A 20,218-nucleotide genomic window follows, 5' to 3' on the forward strand; every position below is an offset into this window, starting at 1 on the left:
ATCACCTTATCCGATGTTATATGAACTGCTTTGGGTATTCTGGATCTCATTATTGTACCAGTTAAAAAAATATTTTTGTTTAACATGTACTCAAGTAAAGGTAAGGTGGTGAAATATCTATCGATGAACACATGTGTTCCTTCTAATAACGTTGTAGATAACTTAATAACTGCGGATGGACCAACACCTAACTTCTTAACATCATCATCATTCTGCAGAAATGTATTTTTCCCTTGATAAATATCGAAGTCTAATATTAATCCTTTGGGAGTGGCACAGACAAAATTTTTTAATCCTTCTGGGTTAGGTTTACCTCGAACAAATTGTTTCATGTTACACACGCCCGTAAAAGGTATCATTTGTTCGTCCACAGCAACCTCATTGTATCTTGGAAGTGTCAAGCAACCTCTTCGTATTCTGTCAACTAAAGGCCGAATCTTAAATAATTTGTCAGCATTTCTTTGATCTTGAGGCACATCAGCGTCAATAACTACTTTTAAGTTGCTCCTGATTTGAAAATATCTATCACGAGTCATGGCTTGTGCAATGCTGTTGACTTTTGTTGTCTTAGCCCAAAACATTCTAATTTGTGGATAATTCAGACAGGACATTAGAATAGATATTCCAAAAAATTTTTTCACCTCCGTTAGAGTAACGTTCAAAGGTTTTCCTTTTTCTTGCAAAAATTTAATATTTGTACAATTACAAATATTCTCAAAATCTGAATCATCAAAATACATACCGACATAGTTTTCAACTTTCCAATTTTGCCTCTCGTAGACTGTATCGACAATTCCAGTAAAGTCTATATGCTGAGGGACAAAAACACCCATTTTTTTCCATGTATTTCGGTTCTCCTTTTTTTTTCGTTCACTGAGTGGCACGTTATCTAATTCATCTTCGGGTGGCATTTCTGTATCTTGTTCATCATCTGTATGTCGGGCCGAATCTGATTGCTGAGGCTGATACGATTCTTCGTTTGGATCAAAGCCGTCATCAGAGTTTTCAGAATCTGAAACGTCTATATCTGAATTTTCCAGGCATTCAAGAAGTCTTTCAATGTCAACTTCGGGTCTTGAATATTTTTTATTACCAAACACAGCTGAAACAAAAAAGTCTAATATAATATTTTATGTATGCCTAAGGACCTGACGTCTATAAAAAAGGACATCCTCGTTTTAGATAAAAAACAATTTAAAAATGGTTTGATAAGACAACTACATCGCATGAATGCATTTATAATATCCTAAGTTATTAGACTAAGCAACATTTAGGTTAATAATCTAATAAAATTAGCTACTTACCATCAATTGTTTTTCTATAACTGCCCGCCATTTTTGTCACTTGAGATTAACAGGTTAACTAAGTTATAATCTTAGATTAAAGAAACCAGAAACGGTTTCGTTAATCTAAGGTTATAATGTGGTCACAGTAATACGGAGCGCTGTTGTCAGGGTCACTTGTATATACACTACGATGGACCGTGGGACTCGGCGCTGTAAATTTAGTTCTTTCCAAAAAAATATATAAAACGTCCATTTAATTGGACATCAGGTCTCAGGAGGTTATGCTAGATGAGCTTATATATAACACTAAATGTTAGCATAAAGATGCTGTGGTCTGGTATATGGGGTCCAAATTATTTTAAGAGACGATGTCTAGGTACAAATTTAATCAAATAGTGAGCTTTATCCGTTTTGATATGATCAGTACCAGGTCTGAACAAATATCAACAGATAAATCTGCATTTGCTTCGGGAGTAACGAAGCCATTTATAAAGAATTGTATATTGTGGTATAAATATTGAATACAATATTAAACGTCCAGAAACTATATCATACGGTATGTGCAGGCAATAACGCCAGCTTGGTAATATCGCCAACTCGTAATTTCTCAGAAAGTACGTTTGCTAAATAATAAATGGCAACATGGATATATTCCTCATAAATCACGTAATCATGTATGACCTTAGAGTCTGCTTGGACGTTGCGCACGCAACACTTGAAAGCTACTTTGATCGTGTCACCTGTTCATCCATGTACACTTGTATGAACAGGTTCTATCTAAGTTAAGTAGGACGCTGGCCAACTTCCTGGGACTCAAGTAGTGTGGTATTGTAAAATTAAAATGGCGTTATGCGAAGCTGAAGAAGCATTATGAAATGTATGGATAAAGGAATTTGAAAATAAAGATGCTAGAAGTGCGGTATTTTTTCTATTTTATTCCCTTTTTCTGAATTTCAAGCTCATGTATGCATATCAGCAACTACTAGAACACCTTCCGCTATATTTACAATTATTATTTGACATCCAAGTTATTTAAGCGTGGCAACAAACTTGGTACAAGTCCACTTGATCGAAGTTGGAATCCAAGCATTCTTGGATCTTGTCAATCCGCTTTTAGGATAGTTGAATTAGTGTGTTGATAGTTGATTAGTGTTTAATGTAGAAGGAGTACCGTTTATAATTTTATATCTTGAGTGTTTATTAGATTGGAGAGGCGTTATTGGTGAGTAATATTATTTGATTTTAGCGATTTATACATTGCTTTCCAAAAAATAAAATAATGCATTCAGATTTTTAAAATAATTTTGTTTAAAAACTTTAAATCTTTAAAAACCAAATTACAAACAATTTATGTACATGTCAGTAATATCGTTACGTCCAATGGATGGTAATAATGCGAATATCTATATTAGGGTCCCAATCATACTCCGCGTTTAAGTAACTAACTAATTAATTATTTTATGTTCTAAATATACTTAGAATTTTTATTTTCTTATTAGAATTAGAATATTAGATTTTATTAGACTTTTTATTTTCTTATTATTAAATATTTAATGTTCTACATATAGTTATTAGCCTTTTATCTTAGCAGTTTGAATATGCCTAAATTAGAAAATCAAGAAATAAGAGGAAAATGGAAGAAAGAAGATATGTGAAATGCCATCAGTCATTAAATATGGCTGGTCTGTTAACAAGACATGCAATCACTCTGTAATTCTCGTAGAACACTTAAAGATTACTTAAAACGTAATACCACGGCGAAATGTACAATGAAGCGTATTTGTGTTTTTAGTACAGAAGATCTGTATAGAAGGATAGTTCGTTTATCAGAGATTGGATATTTGTTAACAATTAAAGTGTTACGAAGACGCGTATTCAATATTTGTGAGGTAAATAATACCAAAAATTCTTTTTCACTAGATAAAATGATGGCAGATCGTTATTGGTACAAAGGATTTCTAAAACGAAACCAAGAAATTAGAAATCGTAAAGCACAGAACATGAATCTTGCAAGAGCACAAAAATTGAATAAATTTATCGTAAATGATCATTTTGAAAAACTTAGGCAAATACTTACTGTTAAATGTTTGTTCAATAAGCCCCAATGCATATATAATATGAATGAGAAAGGATGTCGCCTAACGTTACATAATCAACAAACAGTTTTGGTAAAGAAAGGTGGCAAACCAGTAGTTATGCAATAGCAACAAAGGCGTTTGCTCCCAGTACCGTAATTGATCACCCTATGGGACCCGATCAAGCATTATCTGAGAATTTTCCACTTCTTCTCAAATGCAGTCACCTTCTCCAAGTATGTCGGAGGTTGGAAAAATTAAAAAGCGCTTTGTCGTAGAGTCATCCACAAGCAACAGTAATTCTGATGATATAGAGTTAAGTAAGATGAGAAGGAAGATGTGAGTCTACTCTAGGATCATATGGACTCGGTGTTCAAAATGAGAGAGGAGAACGCCTTATAGAATTCTGCCTAGAACGTATTCTTGCGGTAATGAATACTTTCTTCAAATTGCCTAAACGACACCTTTAAACTTAGAAATCGCCAGCTGACAAGGTCGATACAATCGTTAGAAACCAAATTGACTATATTTTAATAAACCAGAGATACTGAAACGCAATACAATCGGTGAAAGCGTACCCAGGTGCAGACGTGGCGTCGGACCACAATCCTCTTGTACCAAAATTCCAACTTCACTTTAAAAAATATACAAAAAAGCTACAAAAGTGATAAACTAAACATACAAAAATTAGAATCACAAGACGCCAAAGAAAAACTGAAACAAGAAATTAATGCAAACCTAGAATCCACATCGGAATCAATTGATGGTGATGTAGAAAAACATTAGCAAGAACAACAATACAAACGAAATATTATTGATAGGCGGCCAGCAGATTGAGAGAGTAAAAAGATATACCCACTTGGGTACGATAATCACAGAAAATAACGATTATACTGCAGAAATAAGAATAAGAATTGAAAAATCACTTGCCAACTTTATTTTATGCAGCAAAGATCTGACATTGGCCCTCAGAATAAGGCTAATTAAATGCTATCTACACAGTGTACTCTACTATGGAGCGGAATCATGGACATTAAACCGGAATACAATAAATCGACTTATTGCGTTTGAAACGTGGACATTTAGAAGATTGTTAAGGGTTCCATAAGTAGATAGAGTCACGAATACAGAAGTGTTAAGGAGAATAGGCATAGAGAGGAAAATGAAAAATACAATAAAAGCAAGAAAATTGCAATATCTCGGACATGTGATGAGAGGTGAAATATACAACATCTTAAGACCCATAATTCAAGGAAAAGTAGAGGGTAGAAGAAGCATAGGAAGAAGACGCGTTTCCTGGTTAAAGAACCTGAGAGAGTGGTTCGGTAGCAACTCAGGGCAATTCTTCAGAGCAGCTGCCCCGAAGGTCAGAATAGCCATGATGATTGCCAACCTTCGTCGCGGAGATGGCACTTAAAGAAGTAAAAGAAGATCCATGAGACGAAAAAAACATGATACTTTATTTTTAAATATACTAACCACTCCAGATAATGGAACAAAAATCTACACGAGCAAAAAGAAAAGCCGTTGTCAATAGTAGAGAGCAAGTTGTGACAAAAGATCTGTTCGACACCGATAAAACTAATACCACTCGTAAGAAACCCAATTTACCTAAAGTATCCAAGGAGGTTTCTGTGAATACGAAAGAAAACTGGTTTTACAAGGCATGTACCGATGATAGAGTAACCGATATGAGATTATGCAGCATTTGTTTGTGTTACATATAAGAGGACTGACTGCCTTGGACTAACAAAATAACAAAAGAAGACACTGTTCAATCATATATTTGTCCTGATTGTCCTTAAATACTTACTTATTGTTATTTTTCAGGAAATATATTATTTTGGAGTATAATGTTTAATTGTAAGACCACATTGCATTCGAAATAATAGGTTAGCCATATTGCCAACAAGGGTTGACAACAAATATCGCCAACGATAATTTTTTTTAAATTGTCGAGTAAATGTACAAAAATACCCATGTCCAGTAAATGTCCAACAATTTTTAGTAGTTCATTGAATAGCTCAAGTGGTGACACTTTTTTTAATATGAATCACTATCCAACAAAAAATTCCAAACCTTAGCTTGGCGATATTACCTTCAGATACCTTATGTTTAGGTAAAGTGAGGGTATATTTGTGCCCAAGATTAAGGTTATGAACGTTAGTCTTTTAAGTTACTCTCTCTGGAATGGTTTTATGGTTAAAATATAAAGCAGGTAGTCTTCGACGATTTTTCATATTTAGCCACTTGAATATGCCGAGGACATGACTATCCTTTGAAATTTCCTAATGCCAAAAATCAAACGCAAACAAGAATTTTGCAATTTATGTGCTCTAAATAAATCAAATTCAGTAATACATACATTGTAAAGTAAGTCACAATAATTTAATTTTGATAAAACCAGAGCATTACATAATAATGACTTGGTGGCCCTATTTTATTAATAATGTTTTTGATACAGTAATTTAAAGACGGTTACATATGCTCTTTGTAAACAAATATTTACGTGATATGTAAACCTTAAATCTTCGACAAACCAAACGCCTAGGCTTTTAATCATTTTGCTAAAAATTACATGTTCATTTCCTAAGATAATTCGATTTGCATTTTTCTCTTTAAGATGAAACTCTGAGTTTTGAATGTATTCAACTTTAAACAATGATTTTGAGAAAAAAATGGCTGATAAGGAAGGTCAGATTTATGACATTTACCAATGAATCACACTTATCTGAATAAAATGATATTTAGAATTGGTTATCCTCTGTGTAATAATACTGTGAAGAGGACAAAAACACAGAGCGAAAATTATATGTGTACATAGAAAATAAAATTGGACCTAATATAGATCCTCGAGAGATGCCAGTATTACCATCAGAAATAAAGAAATATTTTGATTAAGTTTTACTGCTTAAAGTCTGTGAGAGAAAAAAAAAGAAATGAATAACACCAGCTTGTGGAACAAACAGCAACTTAGGCAATATATTAAGAACAACAAGAGCCAAAAAAAGCACTTACACAGTGGTGTATACAAACTAAAATGTGACGACTGTCCAAAAATTTATATCGGTCAAACTCTTAGAACAATTTAACAAATGTTTAGCAGAACATAAAAAGCTTTTAATGATTTTACAGATTTTACCTACGCGCTTCACCTTCTAGACCATAATCTAGAATTTTAATGACAAATTTCAAGTTCTTCACATTAAAAATAAAGGCTTTAAGCAATCTTATTTAAAACCTATGGAAATTAACAAATTAAAAAACACAGATATAATTCTGAATGACCAACTTGAGACAAACAGTTCTGCCCTAGTCAACTTATTTAGCTAAGTAAATAGCTATAATCCTCAAGACTAAGATATAGTCCTCAACAAAACACTATAAAGTGTAAACTCATACCAAAAAAGATTACAGGCACTCAGCCGAAACAGCTGTAGTGATAATAATTATGTGAAAGTGTTAAAAAGAAAAAAATTCTGAGTCTTTTATTGTTAGATAAAATGAATTTTAATTAAGTAACGGTCGAATCCATCACTTAATAATTAATAGTTATTCCATTGTTTTATCTTTTCAGTGATCCTATAAATAGCTCTAAAGAACATTTCTTTTAGATTCTGAAAGCCCAATATGGAACATGAATGTCAAATGTAGTAATGACATTATAAAGAAAATCAACTTTATTGCTTATATCTGGCAATTAATAATATAATATTCTTCATGGTATAGGTTCCAGATCTAATTTAAACTGACCATGATTGAAGTTTTTTTGAAATTCCTAGTAGTAATAAATGTATTTGTATTAGTTTTGTCGTCACAACCAAATTTTAACATTTTTTACATTTTTGGATACTTAATATATACTGATTATAACATACATAGCTTTTTACATACATAAATCTGAGTTAAATTAAGTACCTACATTGGTTAATAGAAGTATTGACTATTACAAATTTATTTGTACATGCACTGATTGTTTATATTTGGTTCTATATTCCTATTAATTTTAGAAAACTTAAAACTGACGAACAGACGCAGTTTTCTTCTAGACACTCGCGTATCGTTGTCGGTAGGTTATACTTTTTACTCTCATTTGAATATGTAGGGCATTCGATTAAGCAATTTTGGACACTTAAACTGTTGAAACACTTACTGCACATTGGATGAATACTTCCAGTAATATGGTACTCATGTGTTAAACGTGTATGTCCTAATCTCAGTCTGTTTATAGTAGTTTGGCCTTTCCTTTGCTACACTTATTCTTCCATCTTATAACTGTTGTTTTTATGTCTCGTAGTTGCTGTTGACATTATTTCCATTCTTAGAACCACCGTTCTTTCAATGTCGAGTTAATCCAGTGTGGAAAATCTTGCTTATAGGTAAGTTCTGTCAAGTCTTCTTAAGATTTTAACTGAAGATTTGGCGGCAGCATCTACTCTTTCATTATCATGTATACCATGTATACCTATATGTAACGGAGTGCACATAAATTTTACAATCGCATTCTTTTGCTGAAGTTGGTACAAATGGTTCTTTACCAATCGCAACAATTTATGAGTTGGGTGAATGGTGCCTAAGATACTCATGAAACTTAAGGAATCTGTCATTATTAGGCACCTGTCTAAGTTGGCGTTCCGATTTCCGAGTTCTCCTCTCTCCTCCTCAGACCCAGACCTTAGTCGAATCAGTTTAATTAGTGCAGTCAGTCCTTCTGCACCTGCTAAATTTATTGTGAATGTTTATGTTGTAGCTTGCATGTATTAATTGCAGTTCAGCAGTAGGTAAATATACTTAAATTTATACAAAATTATGGATAAATTTTTAACTGGGCTTAAGCGAGCATTCGATACTAGTAAAGCATCAACAAGTGTACAGGCGAGAGTGGTTCCAAAAATAAAATCAAGAAAATATTATCAAGATTACTTAAATTTTGGGTTTACGTTTACTGAAGTAATTGAAGAAGAAATATGTATCATTTGCTCAAAAATTTTAGTAGCCGAAAGCATGAAACCAAATAAACATAAAACACATTTGGAAACGGTTCATAGTGAGTGCATTAATCAACCCTAAAAATTCTTCTAGTTAAAATTAAAATCACATGAAAAACAAAAATCATTTAAAAAAAAACTTTGACTGTGAAAGCTATACTTGCCTCTTATAAAACCTCCGATCAAATAGCTAGATGTAAAAAGCCTCACACTATTGGTGAAGAGCTTATTTTGCCAGCTGCAATTCAAATTGTAGAAATTATGTTTGGAGATAATTTTGCCAAAAAATTGGAGTCTATACCTCTATGAAATGATACTGTTGTCCGTTGAATTTGTGATATAGCTGAAGATGTACAGGATCAGCTACTCGGGAAGTTGCGCGACAAGCTCTTTTCGATTCAGCTTGATGAGGCAACAGATAGCAATAAAGATGCTCATTTTATTGCATACTTTCGATTTTGTGATGGCATATCATTAGTAGAAGAACTACTTTTTTGCAAACCAATAGAACTGAAAGCAACGTCGCTCGCATTATTTGCTATCTTAAATGATTATGTAAATGAAGCAAAATTAGAGTGGAAGATTTGCGTCGGAATATGCACAGATAGTGCTCGTGCAATGTCCGGAAAATTTCATAGTCTATAAGCACTCGTGAAACAAAAATCTTCAATGTGTATATGGACACACTGTATGATCCACCGAGAAGCTCTGGCTACCAAAGAAATGTCTCCTGGCCTGAATATTGTGCTAACAATGGTTGTAACAATAGTTATTTACATAAAAATGAGACCTTTGAAAACCAGAATCTTTTCTGCACTTTGTAAAGACATGGATGCATTACATTCAGCATTATTATTTTATTGTGAGGCAAGATGATTATCACGTAGGAAATTTTTACAACGTGTTTTTGAATTAAGACATGAAATCTCTATTTTTCTAGAAGAGGAAAATAGACCGGAAGCCGAGATGTTTCGAGATAGTTTATTTTTGATGCAATTGAGCTACTTGGTTGACATATTCGACAAACTAAATATTTTGAACATTCAGCTTCAGAGAGCCAATACACATATATATTGGATACGAGTGATAAAGTTAATGGCTTTTGTAAAAAAGTGGAATTGTGGAGCAGAAATTTAAAGCAAAAAAACCTAGAAATGTTTGCAAATGTAGATGAATGTATTAAAACTTACAAGGTTGAAGAACAATACGCGAAAGTTGTTTTTGTATCCATTGAAAATCATTTAGCGATGCTGACTAAAAATTTTAAAAGATATTTTTTTGCCGAAAACAAATTAATACGTAGTTATGAGTGGGTTAGGAATCCGTTCTAAATTACACCAGAAGGGCTCTCTACTGCCGAAGAAGAAATCTTCATTGACGGCAAATGATGAAATCAAGAAACACTTTAATAATAAATCCCTCTTTGAATTGTGGCAGGAGTAAATGATGAGTTTTCTGCACTGAAAACCAGAGCGTTCCGTATACTATTGCCGTTTTCAACTCCTACCTTTGTGAAACAGGATTTTCTGTGGCTGCTTTGAAAACCAAATATAGATCGCAGCTTAATATAGAAAAAGAACTGAGAACGTCTACTTCTAATATTACACCCCGTTTCGATAAAATTTGCTATACAAAACAAGCTCAAGGAAGTCACTGATTTATTATTAAACTTGTTCATAATTTAGTGTTCAGTGCTCTTTATAATTTTACCTTTATATCAGTGTTCATGTGTATTTTATTTTTTATTTTGTAAGAATTTTGTTTTGATTTGATTTTTGTAAATTAGTCAGTGTTGTTGATGGTTTTTTCGAATAGGCTCACGCCCCCCATTAATAATACCGCGCCCACCTAGGGGGGCGCGCCCCACAGGTTGAGAATCACAGGAATACAGTTTACTGGTGGAGTATCATTTTCCATAATACTGTTAATAGCAATAAGAAAAAGAGTAACACTAATCGATGATCCTTGAGGGGTACCATTTTCCTGTATTCTTGTTTTAGAGATGAAATCGTCTACTTTTAACTGAAAGCTTCGTTTTTTTAAAAAGATAGTGATGAAGTTTAGCATATTTTCTTGTATACCTAATTTCTAGTAAGTTTTAATTATTCCATGGCTCCAAACTATATCAAATGCTCTGGTTATATAAAAAAATACCGCTATGCAGCTTTCAAGTACTTTGCTCATTGCACGCATATCTTAACGATATTGGACGGTAGGGGTTTGGGTCTCAACTTGGTTTACCAGGTTTAAGAATAGGTATTGTGTAAATATTATTCCTAGTATGTGGAAACATTCGTTTAAGCCATATTTTGTTATATATCTTTAGTAAATTGGTAGTTCCATGTTTAGACAAATTTTTAAGGAAAATAATAGAAATATCATCTGGACCAGGACCAGAGTTTTTAATAGAATTTATAGATTCAGTTAACTCTTCTTCTAGTATTGGTGCATTTATTGGAAGGTTATCGATTTTATCATAATTAAATTCTTGTGATTCTTCTTTGGTTTTAAATTTTAAAAACTCCTGGGAAAAGTTTTCATTACTTAAATATGACTCGTAGGATGAAGCTTATGGTGATGATAGTGTGTTTGGCATGGAAACTAGTCCTTTTGCCACATATTTTTAAATGATTTATGTTTATCAATTAAAAACTTGATTGTACTAAATTTATATTATATATCCGGATGCATCTAAGGGATTACATATGAGTTCGTATATAGATTTCTGATTCAATGACAGTAGGTGGGTTATGTTTACTGGAAGTTGCACATTACTTTTAACCAGGTTTTCATAAAACGTAGATGAGAGTGCTTTATTTTTAATACATCCAAACAGGATGTGATTAACATCACACTGGGAAATATTATCGCATAAACACTTTCCTGATTCTATAATGTTTAATCTAGGATAAAGCTAATGCATTGGCTATTCCAAATCTAGATGTATGAATTTTGTTATTATATTCTAAAAATCTTATTGATGAGTTTGTGTGAAGAAATCTTGTTAATTTGTTTCCACTCTATTGCAGCTAGGGTAGAACTGTTTATTGTTGATAAAATTTTTTTCCACGATTCCTTGTTTGCTTCTTTTACCACTTTTGTACTAATAGCCCTTAACTTCTTATATTGTAAAAGATTTTCTTGTGTGTTTTGTTTTTTGTATTTACTGAATGCGGAATTAGGTTTTGGCGGTCAGACTAGTTGGACGTGTGTAGTGTCGCTCCGAAATTAAATTCCAATTTTGGGTGGTTTCGAGTGTAATCTGCATGCAAATTAGTGTAAAGTGTATTTAAAAAGGACCTTTATGTAAGTAAATAATCAGTTATCTGATTTTGAACTGTATTAAATTAATAGTTAGTTTTAATTGCTCTGCGGATAAAAGTGAAACTTCTGAGTGGTCGAAACGAGTTGAGCTTTTTGCGCTGGACGGGTGATTAAGAACAATAATAATTATCAAAAAAAAAACAATAGGTATGTTATTCAGGTTTCGGTAAAACTATACAGAATAATAAAGGCTGAATTTATTTGCTGTTTTGATATTGATTGTATTTTTGTATTTACAAGTGGTAGAAGTCGAAACTGGTTAGGATCGAGAATAATTGCTAAAATTTAACTGTAGAGGTATGCGCGGCGCTTGTGGAGATCCGTAACCGTTACTTATAATATTTATAGTTATAAATACTTTAATTATTTGAATAAGAAGAAAGAGCGGATGGTAAGGTTGATGAAGATGGTAAAAGAAAATGCAAAGAGGAGATAGACATATTTAGCAGGAGCAGAGAAGTGAGCCGAACGCTAGACAGGTCGAAACCAACAACGAATGAAACCAGCAGCCAGAACGAAATGATGGAACTAATGAGAGAAATAGCAAGCGATAATAAAAAGAAAAACGGGGATCTGGAAGAGATAAAAAATACAATGGGTAATATGATTGAGGAACTAAAAGAAATTAGGAAGGAAAATAGTGAATACAAATTGCAAATGGAAGAAATAATAAGAGAAAATGAAAATCTAAAGAAAGAAATGACAACGATGAAACAAAAAATAGATAACATAGAAATAGCATTGGAAGCATGTCAGAAAGAAAAGAAGAAAAATAACCTAATAATGAGAGGCTTACCAATAGACACAATAGAAGTAGAGCAACTGGAGAACTTCATAGAAACAAAAATGGGAGTAAAATCAGAAATAAATAGGGTACAAAAGATAAATGAAACAATGTGTGTTATCGAATGTAAAAAATTCGAAGATAAAATGAAAATACTGAAAGCCAATGGTAAACTAATAAACTATAAGCAACATAGAGTATATATAGAATGTGATCTAACATTAAAAGAGATAGAGATACAAAGAAATCTTGGGAAGATAGCAGCAGATGAAAAGACTAATGGGAAAAGGACAAAAATTGGATATGGTTTCATAATTATAGAAGGCATTAAGTGGAAATGGAATCAAAAAACAAGCCGGATAGAAAAAATAACATACAATACAGAACCAACTGGTTCAAAAACTAGCTGAAGAAAACACAATGACGGACCGAGAAACAAAACAGGCACAGAACAGGGACATGAGCAGATCTAAAGATAATAACACAAACGGAAGTAAAAACAAATTGAAGTACAACTTAAACACAGAAAAGAACAAAACAATTTGGAAAATGGCATCATGGAATATGAGAGGTATGAATGGGAAATAGAACTGGGGGAAGAAATTAGAGATAAGAACATTGAAATAGTAGCTATAACAGAGACAAAGAAAAAAGGAAAAGGATCAATAATATTAGAAAACGGAATGTTACTAATATACAGTGGAGTAGAAGAAACGAAGAGAGCTCAGGCAGGAGTAGAGTGCATGATAAAGAAGGAGGGTATCAACAAAATAAAAAATTGGATATATTACAACGAACGTATACTAAGAGTAGACATAGATATGGATACAGAGGAAACCAATACAAACCTAATCATATGTTATGGACCAGATGAAGACGCAACAAAAAACGAAAAGAATGAATTCTGGTACAAATTACAAGAAGTGATAAATGATTGTACAGAGAAAATTGTTATCACAGGAGACATGAACAGCAGAGTGGGGAAAGAAACAGAAAAATGGAAAAATGTCATCGGACCTTATGGGGAGGACAAACTAAACAAAAATGGAAAATTACTACTCGAATTCTGTCTAGACAATAACATGGTGATTATGAACACACACTTCCAACATAAAAGGATACACAAGATCACAAGAGAAGTCAAATCAAGAGACGAATAATCAATAATTATAGACTATACTATAGTGCAAAAAACAGAGAAGAACTGGATAAGAGACGTAAGGGTAAAAAGGAGTTATAAAATTGGTAGTGACCACTATCTACTAGAAACCACATTCAAAAGCAAAAGAAAAGAAATAAAAAGAAATGAGAACATAAACAGAAAACACAAAGAAATAATAAAAATTTATAAACTAAGGGAAGAAACGACGAGAATAAGATACTCAGAAGGGCTAGAGAAAGAGATGGACAATGAACATGAAATAACAGAAACAATAGAAGAAGAATGGGGAAAATTTAAAAATGCGATGATAAAAACAGCTAAATCAATATGTGGAACCACAAGAAATAACAACAGAGGGAAACGAACATCTTGGTGGAACGATGAAGTGAAAAGAGAAATAAAAGAAAAGAAGAAATTATGGAAAGAATACATCCAACACAAAACACAACAAAAATATGAAAATTATAAGAGACAAAGAACAAAAGTTAAAGAGATAGTTAAGAAAGAGAAAAAGAAAAGTTGGGAAAAATTCGGGGAAAAAATGGAAGAAAACAGCAAAGAAAACGTAAAATTATTTTATAGAACACTGAAAAACCTAAGAAGCAACAAAGAAACGAAACTGAAATAAATAATGAACAAGGAAGGAACAATAATAAACGACGATAAGACAATAATGGAAAGATGGAGGGAACATTCTCAGCTGATACTGAATGGAAATCAAGCGAATACAATGGAGAAGGAAAGCCACAACAGGAGAGTATTCATGAGAAACACGGAAAATCCAGAAACTATAGAAAAAGAAGAACTGGAAGAAGCAATAAGAAAGATAAAGTTTGGAAAAGCACCAGGAAGCGATGAAGTAGCACCAGAAATGATGAAATATATAGGAGTAAAAGCAAAAGAAAAATTGTTATACATATATAACCTAATATGGAAGAGAAAAGTAATACCCAGAGAATGGACAAATGCAGTAATTATACCTATATACAAGAAAGGAAACACAAGAGACTGTAGGAACTATAGAGGTATATCACTACTATGTGTAGCAGCAAAAGTATACGAAACCATAATAGAAAGGAAAATTAGAAAAGAAATAGAACATAAATTAGAGGATGTACAAAGTGGATTCAGGAAAGGACACAACACACAAGACCATATATTCACCATGCAACAAGTAATAGAAAAGCCTTAAAGAAAAATAAAGAAATACATCTGAGCTTTGTAGACATGGAAAAAGCATTCGACTCAGTTAAAAGAAAAGATATATGGGAAAGCCTAAAGAAGAAACAAGTAAGTGAAGAACTGATAGAAGCAACAAAGAGTATATACATGAAAACAACAAATACAGTAAGAATGTTAAATATACAGTCAGAACCATTTGAAACAACCCAAGGAGTTAGACAAGGGGGAAGTCTCAGCCCAGTACTAATTATGAATGTAATAGATGAGATAGTGAAAGAATGTAAGAAAACATTCAAGAAATACTGCATCGGTTGGAACAAAATGCAAATGATAAATGCTGAGATGCGTATATTTGCAGACGACATAGTATTAATTGCGGAAACTGCAGAAAAACTGAAATACAACTTAGAGAAATGGAACCTAGAAGCAAGCAAATACAACTTAAATGTAAACAAAGAGAAGACTCAAATAATGAAAATATCAAGGAAACAAGGGGCGGAAGATCAAATAGAAGTAATGATAGGCCAACAAAAAATAATACAGACAAATTCATACAAATACTTAGGAACAGTAATCAACAACAAAGGAGACATCGAGGATGATCTTAACAACACAATGGAAAACACAGGAAAACTATTCCAAGCACTAAATAGAGGATTCCTTAATAACAAAGAAATATCAACAAAGACCAAGATGACAATATACAAAACAATATATAGACCTACAGTGACATATGGAGCAGAAAATTGGATATTAAACAAAAGACATCAGAGCAGAATTCAGGCAGCAGAGATGAAATACCTCAGAAGAACGATAGGAGTAAAAAGAACTGATAGAATCAGAAATGAAGAAATAAGAGAAAGACTCAAAATCAAACCGATACTCGAGTCAATAAAAGAGAAAGAATTGGAATGGTTCGGAGATCTAACCCGGATGGACAATAATAGACAAGTAATAAGAGTGTGGGACGCCAAACCAATAGGGAAGAACAGAAGAGGAAGACCCATTAAAGAATGGAACAGTGACATCTCGCAGATACTGCAGAGTAAAGGTAAGACTTGGCAGGAAGCAACACAGATGGCAATAGGAAGGAATGGAGAAAGTTCGTTAAGAGCTAGGACACCTCAGAAGACTGTCAAATATTGTAATTTAATGAATTGTATTGTAAACGGCCCAACACCGAAAGGTACAAATGGGTTCTACTGATTAAGTAAGTAAGTATTTACTGAATGCTCCGTGAGTCTTCTTTATAACATCCTGACAGTGATTGTTCCACCACGGTACTCCAATACGATTTCTTACTATTTTCTTTTTTCCGATGATATTATCTGCTGCGGAAGATATGACGGAAAAAAATTTATTTACTATGTCGTTTATATTGTCATGCAGGGATGGGTCTGAAAAAGAATTAAATTAATTTTCCACAAATTGTGTGAACGGTGGACACAATAATTGTGTATTACCTTCCCAAGTTATGGTTTGTACTAAAGAAGAGTCTACAAGAGATAGGTCAATACAACTAATGTTTCCAGCAAAATAATTAAATCTTGTTGTAGATCCATCGTTAGGTAGGGTAATATTCGTGTTATTAATGACAGTTCCTATTATGTTTCCTATTTTGTTATATCTATTAGATCCACAAAGTGGATTGTGTCCATTAAGAACCATTATAATCTTAGGCGATGAAATTTGATCTATAATATGAGTTACTTCTTTTATAGTTATATCAGTATTCGGTGGAAAATAAATGTCACAGATGTTAATAATTTTTGGAGTTTTCATGGTTATTCATACTGCTTCAAAGTTGGTCTTTAAATGTATTTGTCTAGATTCCAGTGATGTATTAACATAAATAGAAACCTCTTCACAAGCTTTTTAAAATCACGTCTGTTTTTATGATAACCTGTACATGACTTTAATATTGTTAACTTTTGGTCAGTAAAATTCGTTTCTAGGAGACATATTATTAAAAGTGAGGCTTTAGTAATTAATAATTTAAACATTTCTAGTTGTGTATACTAACCGTTTATGTTCGACTGAAGAATTGACTTTTTTGTTCTATATGTTAATTTTTATTCTTGTACTTACTATTCTTGTACGTATATATATATATATATATATATATATATATATATATATATATATATATATATATATATATATATATATATATATTGAAACCATATTAATATATATATATATATATAATATAAATATTTTATATATATATATATATATATATATATATATATATATATAAAATAAAGTTTTATTTTGAGGTTGCAGTCATTAATAGGGCAGGAAAGTAAAACTCTTTGTTCTTTAATCAAGCTTTCGCAAAATTTATTTGCTTCTTCAGGATATGCTAAAATATGGTATCAGTAAATACAACGAAATTAGAACTAAATAGCATTGTATAAAACTAGTATAAAAACTTACAACATGAGGTTAATCCATTAAATTTTCAAATTTACAAAACATTAAAACTTAACTTATTTTAAAAATTATACAGTTATGTAAGTACAATATTCCAATTTAATTTAATTTTGTAAAAATTCATTATGACATTGATTATGTTGATGTTTGATTTATGTCAGAAAGACATTCGTTTCTGTTTATTATATTTTTTGTTGTTGATAACTAGCTCTTGATTGTTATTATGGTTACGTATATTTAGCAACAGATTTATTAATTATCATTCACAACATCCACTTCATATGAAAATAAATTTGATATTGGCTTTAAAAAACAGAATAGTCAAATTATCACACATCAATAACATCAACAAAGGGTTATTAGAACTTAAAGACATTTTATTAGAGAATTCGTACCCAATTAAAATAATTAACAAATTTTTATTTAATAATCCTAATAATAGAATGATTGACATGAATCAAACAAGAGAACCAAATCAACAAATCGTGCAATCTCAATTTACTTTCACATCACTACCTTACATACCAACATTAACACCCAAACTAACTAAAGTCTTTGCTAACTATTCTGATATTAAAATTGCAACTAAAAATGTTAAAACATTAGCATCATTGTATACAAAAACTAAATCACCTATTAGCATTATGGAAAGCTCAAATGTAGTTTATATAATACCATGCGAAAATTGTGATAAGTCATACATCGGACACACATCTAGAAATCTAATAGGCAGACTAACATCACATAAAAGTGACCTTAGAAATAATAAAAATACGTGTGCATTAATAGATCATGCAATTAATAAAAATCATTCATTTAATTTCAATGAAACTAATATATTAAGACGTGAAAACCAATTAAATAAAAGAGAATTCTTAGAAATGGTATGTATAAATAAATATCAATGCGTTAATAAAAAAACTGATATTGATAAACTAAGCAATATCTATAATTACATTCTGTCTTACGAAAATTAATACTATAATTTTCCAATATTAGATTTTCTGAATATAAATATTAGAATTTCAAAAAATTTAAATATTCATATTTGGCGCCACTTTGTACGTAACCATAATAACAATCAAGAGCTAGTTATCAACAACAAAAAATATAATAAACAGAAACGAATGTCTTTCTGACATAAATCAAACATCAACATAATCAATGTCATAATGAATTTTTACAAAATTAAATTAAATTTGAATATTGTACTTATATAACTGTATAATTTTTAAAATAAGTTAAGTTTTAATGTTTTGTAAATTTGAAAATTTAATGGATTAACCTCATGTTGTAAGTTTTTATACTAGTTTTATACAATGCTATTTAGTTCTAATTTCGTTGTATTTACTGATACCATATTTTAGCATATCCTGAAGAAGCAAATAAATTTTGCAAGAGCTTGATTAAAGAACAATGAGTTTTACTTTCCTGTCCTATTAATGACTGCAACCTCAAAATAAAACTTTTCACCCCGTTTTCTCCAATTTTTCCTATTTAGCCAGTCCCCTTCCTGTAGGTTTCTTCTACTCATTGCTTTGTCCACCTCATCTCTGAAAGATCTTCGGGGTCTGCCTCTCTTTCTTCTTCCTATCGGGCTCCACTCTGTTATTCTATTTATCCACCGATTTTGGTCTGCTCTTCTGACATGTCCGTACCAGGTTAACCTCTTCTGTTCGATGTAGTCTATTATGTCGGAGTTCATTCCCATTCTCCTCTTAATCTCCATGTTATTTATTCTATCTCTTCTTGTTACTCTGCAGCTTCTCCTCAGGAATTCCATCTCTGTTGCTCTTATTTTGTTTTTGGTTTTCTTATTTATTGTCCAATTTTCACACCCATAAGTGAGGATACTTCTTGTCATGGTATTATATATTTTTTCTTTGTTTTCATGCTGATGTTCTTATCCCATAGTACCGGGTATAATTTTCGTATGCAGTCTCTTGTTTGTCCTAGTCTATTTTTTATATCTTCCTCCGTTGTTCCTTTGTTTGATATTATAAAGCCTAAATACTTATACTTGTCTGTTCCTTTGATTTGTTTACCTACGTCTATTTCCAGCTGTTTTATTTCTGTATTCTCCGTTGTTAGGTAATCAGTTTTCTTTAGGTTTATTTCCATCCCATTCTTTGTATATTCCTGCTCCAGTTTTCTCATCATAAAACTGAGGTCATCCTCGTCTTGTGCGATCACTATTTGGTCGTCGGCAAAATTTAGCGTATATAGATATTCGTTCCTTACTGGTATACCCATTCCTTCGCAGTTTCTTTTCCATGGTTTCAGGGTTTTTTCCAGGAATATTTTGAACAGGGTGGGGGATGTGGGGCAACCCTGTAGTAGTTCCTTTGTCGTCTTAAATGGACTGCATATTCTATTGCCCGTTTTGATAGCTACTTCGTTATTCTTGTAGAGTGCTTTTACCGCGTTTATTAATCTTCGTGGAACTTCGATGTCTTCCATTGCTTCCCGTAGCTTGGTTCTAGGTATTGAGTCATATGCCTTCTTAAGATGGACAGATGGACGGATCTATTTTTGGCCATTCTTTTTTCTATTAGTTGTTCGACCGTGTAAATGTGATCTAAGCATGCTTTCCCCGCTGTGAAACCTGCCTGGTCTTCTCCGATTTTATCTTGTATATATATTTCTAATTTTTCCTTTATGGTCTTTCCATATAGTCTGCCTATAGACGATATAATGCTGATTCCCCGATAGTTTTCGCAGTTTTTTCTATTTCCTTTCTTGTATATTGATGTCATATATGCTTGGGTCTATTATGCCGGTAAGTCTTCTTCATTCAGTGCTCTCTCAAACATTTTATGTATCATACGGAATAACTTTTCCGATCCGTTTTTTATCAATTCATTTGGTATTCCGCCGGGACCTTCTGCTTTTTTGTTCTTTAGAGTTTTGTTCGTTCTTTTTACCTCAGCTAGGCTTAATTCGATTTTTTCATGTGTGTAGATTTCTATTCCGTCTATTTC

Source organism: Diabrotica undecimpunctata, chromosome 1, assembly GCF_040954645.1.
Source record: "Diabrotica undecimpunctata isolate CICGRU chromosome 1, icDiaUnde3, whole genome shotgun sequence".
Taxonomy (NCBI): Eukaryota; Metazoa; Arthropoda; class Insecta; order Coleoptera; family Chrysomelidae; genus Diabrotica; species Diabrotica undecimpunctata.